The following is a 6,951-nucleotide window of genomic DNA, read 5'->3' as shown; positions in this document are numbered from 1 at the left end:
TCAACTTGTACATTTAAATAACTTTCAATAGATTTAAGTTAAAAGTAAAGTTAACATGGAGTCGACTCTCATACTGAATTCAAATATCAAAGATAAGAAATTTTACGTGTTAATATTAATATACGAAATCAATTGAATTAAATATTGAACTTGTGCCAATACCACACATCTCGCCTTCTCTTATTTCATTCTTTGTATCGACCCTCATAGTCCAAAGCAGGTTAAATCCCCATCCCCTTTTGTCCTTATTGGTTATCACCAAAATTAACAATGATATTTCACTTATCAAGTTTTATTGTAAGAGAAAATGGGGAGACATTTTTTTTTTAAACGGGCGGTGCTACGTGTTATGTAGAAAAGTAATTTATCTGAAATAAAATGTACAATTGAAGCTCACGCTGAGTATATAATGTTTGGTTACACCCGAACTTAGACACCTTTACTTGTTTATTCTAAGATTATTCTATGGAGACCCAAAAAGATAGAATTGAATTTTTCGATTTTCAGTACCCATAACCGATTGTATATGTTTGGCCAGATATGTGCATCCATATATATAAAATTCAAATTATGTATGTATCTATGTATGAAGGTATTGATCGGTTTGCGTCGTAAACGGATCGACCGGTCACAACCAAATTTGAAGCACTCACTAGAAACCTTCCAAGAATGGTCATCGACTAAAGATAACTTCTATATATAAATCGAATCTTTGATACTGCATAACTCTGGAAGTATTCATGATAAAATTGTTATATCTATGGCATTGTGTCCACGAGTTAACACTATCTACAAATATGAAAGCATATTATGGCAGTGACACTTCCGCAGAAGCTTTTGCTTAATAACTTCTTGAAATCGGTAATGGCAAAACTCGTATTCTTTACCACCAAATTTCATTTATTTTCATCAAAAAACGTTTCCGACTGTTATAGAAGCAATTAACTTTATCGAGAAATTTTAAATAGAAAAAAGTTCAAAACCAATTATTCCATTCCATATTTGCTGTAGCTAGAGTCAATCTTGTCAACTCATGTCTCACCCATGGCCAATTAATTATACGTAGCTTGCTCCAGAGTTGGTTCATCGAAAATCTCTTTATTTATACTCCAAATTATATTAAAAAAAAATCGTTTATACTGTAGTTTTCAGCAATAACTAGGTTTGCAAATAAACAACCTTAAAAGATGTTAAAAACTTGTTTTGTTTATTTTGCATATTTCAATAGAAACGTGTGGTTAAACCCATGGGCATAAGATAGTAAGTTATAAATTGGGTCTCCTATTAGAAATCGCTAAGTTGTGTTGTACAAGGATCTGTCATATGAAGACTCAATATTGTAAGGAGTTTTGGGGTAATTCCTGATAATTAATTTGCAGATTCTGTTATCGTTGGATTCTCTGAAATGTCGTATAAATAACTAAAATATTCAGTATAACAAAGCGTTTTTAGACTACTTTTGGAGTAATATTCCACAATCAAAAATATCGCGCACTTCACTATAGCGTTTTAAAATCAAAACTGATATATTATCGCTTGCACCGTGCTGCTTGTATACTCTCGGTTAGCCACGTTCACCTATTTCTCTTAAGGTCTAGACCTTTCACGAACACACTTTCTGGAACATTTGTATCTCATACTTAGTTATTTAGCTATACACATGTAGATCTGTAGTTTATGTCTTTCTGCAAGCTATGTGCGTGTGTATGTATGAGTAACAGCTTATGCTCTTAGCTGATAATAACGTGATGTGTGATTGTTTCTCTTTCTCCTTCGCTCTTATCTGCTGACTACATATGTTCTCTTCGCTTCAAGCTGTTGCTAATGTTTGTGAAATATTCTTCGTTGCCTTCTATGTATGTTTGTAAATGGTCTAATCTCATTGTGTTTATTTACTAACAGCATAGTGATGTTAGAAATGGTAATAAACGCAACTACATATTAAAACCTGAAATAAAAACAGTGTGCGCATCGGAACCGACATTCATATGCATGTGATATATTTTGGGTATTAGAGATCAAAAATATATATCTCAACATTGACCCCTGCGCGACCTGTTAACCGTATTTTTTACGTTGGTATTACTGGGAGTGTACCGGAAAATATTGTTTATTTGATTTATTAGGGCACCTTAATTAATATATGGGGTATTCCATCCCATTTCGAACAATTTTGAACCCGACCCCTTTAGAATTGGGAATTTTCTTCTTTTTCTAGCTTACGAAAGACGTTTTTCAGAATTATTTCAAATTTTTTCATCCAACTCAAAAAAGTTATGAATTTAAAAAAAAAAAACCGTTTTTTTCAAAATGCTATAAGTTTTTAAAATTGACCGTTTGGGATCTTTTTTTTTAAGTTTGTTTTTAAATGTACTTTTCGGAAAAAATACGAACAAATGTTTAAAGTTTTTTTTTTAATTTTTCAGTTTTTCGAGATTTTTCGAATTTCGCCATTTTTTTTCTCATAAAAAACTTCAATCAATTCTGCAATCAACCCCACTAATCCCGGAGTGTGCCGATATTTTTATAAATTTTTTTTTTTTTGTTTAATTGAAAAAAAAACTTTAAACATTTTTTTGTATTAACAATTTTTGTTGTTTCTTCTATTCTAATTTAAAATTTTTTTCAATTAAGAAAAAATTTATCATAACAATAATAATGATACAAAATTATTGTTAGGCCTTGAGCTCGATTCGAACCCGCGATCTTAAATTCAGTAGGCCGATATAACAACAAAAATTGTTAATACATCCCAGAGCCCGGGCAAAAAGTGTCAATAAAATATGACACTATGGCAGCATTGCCATCAAATAAGTCCAATTTTCACATCCATTCTGCAACAGATGTCGCAGTGTTGTGAATATCAATTGGCACGAACCAGAATAGAAGTAGGATTAATGAAGACAAACAAAAAACCGCTGTGATGGCTGAATGGTTACAGCAGCGGCGCCTAAACTTTGCCGATGAAGGAATTTAGCAGTTCCCGAAATGGATCTATACAACGAGCTTTGGCAGTTGTCTAAATTTTTTCTTTCTTCTATGTTAATTTAAAAAAAAAATTTTCAATTAAGAAAAAATTTATCATAACAATAATAATGATAAAAAATTATTGTTAGGCCTAGAGCTCGATTCCAACCCGCGATTTTTTTGTATTTTTTCCGAAAATTACATTTAAAAACAACATTAAAAAAAAAAGATCCAAAACGGCCAATTTTTGAAAAAGTTATAGCATTTTGAATAAAACACCGTTTTTTTTTTAAAATTCATAACATATTTTGAGTTGGGCACCGTTTTTGTTTTCAAAATGCTATAACTTTTTCAAAAAATGACCGTTTGGGAACTTTTTTTTAAAATTTTTTTTAAATGTACTTTTCGGAAAAATACAAAAAAAATTTTAAAGTTTTTTTTTGTAATTTTTCAGTTTTTCGAGATTTTTCGAATTTCGCCATTTTTTTTTTTTTTTTCTCATAAAAAACTTCAATCAATTCTGAATCATCCCCACCAATCCCGGAGTGGGCCGATATTTTTTTTTTATTTAATTGAAAAAAAAACTTTAAAAACTTTTTGTATTTTTTCCTAAAAGTACATTTAAAAATAAATTTAAAAAACAAAAGATCCCAAACGGTCAATTTTTGAAAAAGTTACAGCATTTTGAAAAAAACACCGTTTATTTTAAATTCGTAACATATTTTGAGTGGACACCGTTTTTGTTTTCAAAATGCTATAACTTTTTCAAAAATTGACCGTTTGGGATCTTTTTTTTTTAAATTTGTTTTTAAATGTACTTTTCGGAAAAAATACAAAAACACTTTTAAAGTTTTTTTTTCAATTAAATAAAAAAAAATATCGGCCCACTCCGGGATTAGTGGGGATGATTGCAGGATTGATTGAAGGTTTTTATGAGAAAAAAAAAAAAATGGCGAAATTCGAAAAATTTCGAAAAACTGAAAAATTACAAAAAAAAACTTTAAAATTTTTTTTGTGTTTTTTCCGAAAAGTATATTTAAAAACAAATTAAAAAAAAAAAGATCCCAAACGGTAAATTTTTGAAAAAGTTATAGCATTTTGAAAACAAAAACGGTGTTTTTTTCTTTTAAATTCATAACTTTTTTTGAGTTGGATGAAAAAATTCTGAAAAACGTCTTTCGTAAGATAGAAAAAGAAGAAAAACTTGCAGCCAATTCTAAAGGGGTCGGGTTCAAAATTGGTCGAAATGGGATGGAATACCCCATATATAAATGTACTTGGCACCCCATTTGGTACACTAACCGACGTCAGTGCAGCTGCATTAGTGGGTTTATGATTGAAAACTCTCTTTCCATTCCAATTCATTTTAGCTTTCTCGAAGCGAATGATTGCAACATATTTCTTCATACGTAAAACTCTTTTGCACATGCACTTTGTAAGTGAGTACTTATGGAAGCACATTTTCAAGGATTATGATTCTTTATTTGTACTTACGAGCATATCTATACTTAAAGTGCGTATATTTATAGTTTGTGTTTATTTTTACAGGTATAATTAAATGGTATACATTTGAGGATTTTTGCGAATCTGAACTACTTTATGTGTATGCTTTCGTATCAAAAATTATGTATACAACGCACAATATCAAAAGGGAATGGTGTTTTTAGCTATTTACATAGCAAATTTAAAGAAATATTAGCCGTCTTTTTTTTTACACGCGTATACGTTTACGTTTGCGCGTAAAGAAAAACGATTACCCTCGCTTAGGTAATGCTTAGGAGACCCATCTAGCGGAAGTGATTAAATAACTAGCTACAGCACAGGGTTTATCGAAAAGCGGAACACAGCCATCTGATGGCCATAATGTATAACATACAGCTGAATCAGTTGCGATGAATTGTGGACACGCACCATTTTAAGAGGTGATACATAGAATTAGTGTAGGGGTGAAACATAGACACATATTGCAGTTACATCTGAGTATAACGCGTATTGAAATTTAGTACTACTAATTTTATGCGCACAAATTTCAGAGGTGTATTTAAAGTTTGACGCTTAGCAGTCCATATTAAGTTTAAGCGTAAACGTCTATAGATGTAAAAGGACACAGCTATTGTTCAATCATCTACGTCAGTGCATTTTCTTGCTATGGATTGGTGCCCTGGTAGTCGAGTGCAGTTACAGGGAAAGTTAAGAGAGATGTGAATGAGTCCAATGTAAACGCTTCCCAATGACTCATTTGGAAGTACGCATCTGAGGCCTGTGTAAATGTAACATTAAAATTAGTTAGTAATAATTCAAGGTATCGAAAGTTCCCTTAAATAATTGAGTAGTTCTGTGCCTATCCAAGTCAACTGTTATGATAGGCTTTCCAACTTAAATACACAGTCATATTAAAACTGTTTTCAAACTGTGATCAGCAGTAGTAAGTCCTATAATACTGAAGCAGAAAAGCGTTTCTCACTATTATTTCGTTGTTTTGGTTACCGGATTACTTTGAAATTACTTGGCATAAGTTTTCCATAAAAAATGTAGGGTTTTGTGAGCTCGAGGCCTTGCTTTTAATAAAACACTGTGTTAGTATTCACACATTTATTTGGTCGATATTTCGACTTCAATCTGAAGTCATTTTCAAGACTTTTTTAGAAACACAACATGAAAAGAAAATAAACAGAAATATATAATATATATCACATACATACATACATTTATAACACTAGATCGACTTACTTGCATGGAAATGCCTGATCGACTAATCAGGTGTTCTAACAAAACTGAGAAAAACTGTTACATTAAATCCGAGTCAGAGGGCGTAACAGCCTGATAGATATGTGATAGTATAGCTCACATTAAACGCTCCTGTATGACGGACAGACTTAATAATTGATAGGAAGAATCTTCGCTGATGTTTTTCAGAGTGTAGAGCAACCGATTTCGATCTCTTTAAGCATTTCAGTGTGACTAGAGATGACATTTTTGACATTGGCGAGGAGCTTAAGCTTCTCACCCAAAAAATCCAAGAGTACGAAGATTCTTTTTGTTTTGATCATGCGCCAGTGTCCCGAAGTAAGAACAAAAATTTCGCTATGATGCCATATTAGTACGGAATCCTATTTTTGGCTCCGTTGCTGCTTCTAACTTTATAGCTAGTGTTGGTAAAAAGTTAATATCTTTCGGCTCGCAAGGCTTGCAGCCGAAAATAGTTGACGTGGGATCCACGAGATCACGAATGTATACCTAAGAGAAATGAGCCTACACCATCGGCGACTTCTTTATTTTTAATATACCAGGTGCCTGAGTCACATTGGTTGAGGTTTATGTAATTTGGAAAAGTAAGCAGAACCATCTTCATATAATTTTCGTGATTCTAGATCTGACAGCTGTATAACTGATAAAAGCTGGAGTTTTAGCCTGGAGCACAGAACGTGCTTGATCGTTTCCCCCTCCAACTGGGACGTCTAAGGGGCAAACTTCAAGAGATGCGCCCTTTTTGCTAGCTCAACAATTTTTTCATTCCCATCTATTCCCATACTCCCTGGCGCCCAATATGCAGTATACCACAGACCTTACCTCTTCCACTATTTTGGAATCATCGGTGTACACATGTATCTCCTCGTCTGCCATTTGCGCACCCTTGAGCCAACCATCAATCTCTATGGTGACTGTAAGAGCCCCTTTGAAGCGCAGCGAGGAAATCAAGTACTCTATTCATCCTCTATAGGAGGAATCCTTACGGAATTATTTCGACACATTTTGGGGATCATTTGAGGATTGCTTTCAGAATAATTTTATTCTAATTAGAGAATACCTCTACACCATTTAAAGATTGATTTGGGGTAATATCGGTAATATCTCTGCAAATTTTTTGGATGATTTCAAAACTACTTTGTAATAGTTTCCAGATTGTGTTCAGGATGATTACAAAAAAAAAAAAAAAAAAATTAGTAATTGTACGTATTCGTATGCCACTTATAGAATGAGACT

Source organism: Eurosta solidaginis, unplaced genomic scaffold, assembly GCF_040869045.1.
Source record: "Eurosta solidaginis isolate ZX-2024a unplaced genomic scaffold, ASM4086904v1 ctg00000220.1, whole genome shotgun sequence".
In the NCBI taxonomy this organism is placed as follows: Eukaryota; Metazoa; Arthropoda; class Insecta; order Diptera; family Tephritidae; genus Eurosta; species Eurosta solidaginis.
Note: the sequence above shows the minus strand (reverse complement) of the source record.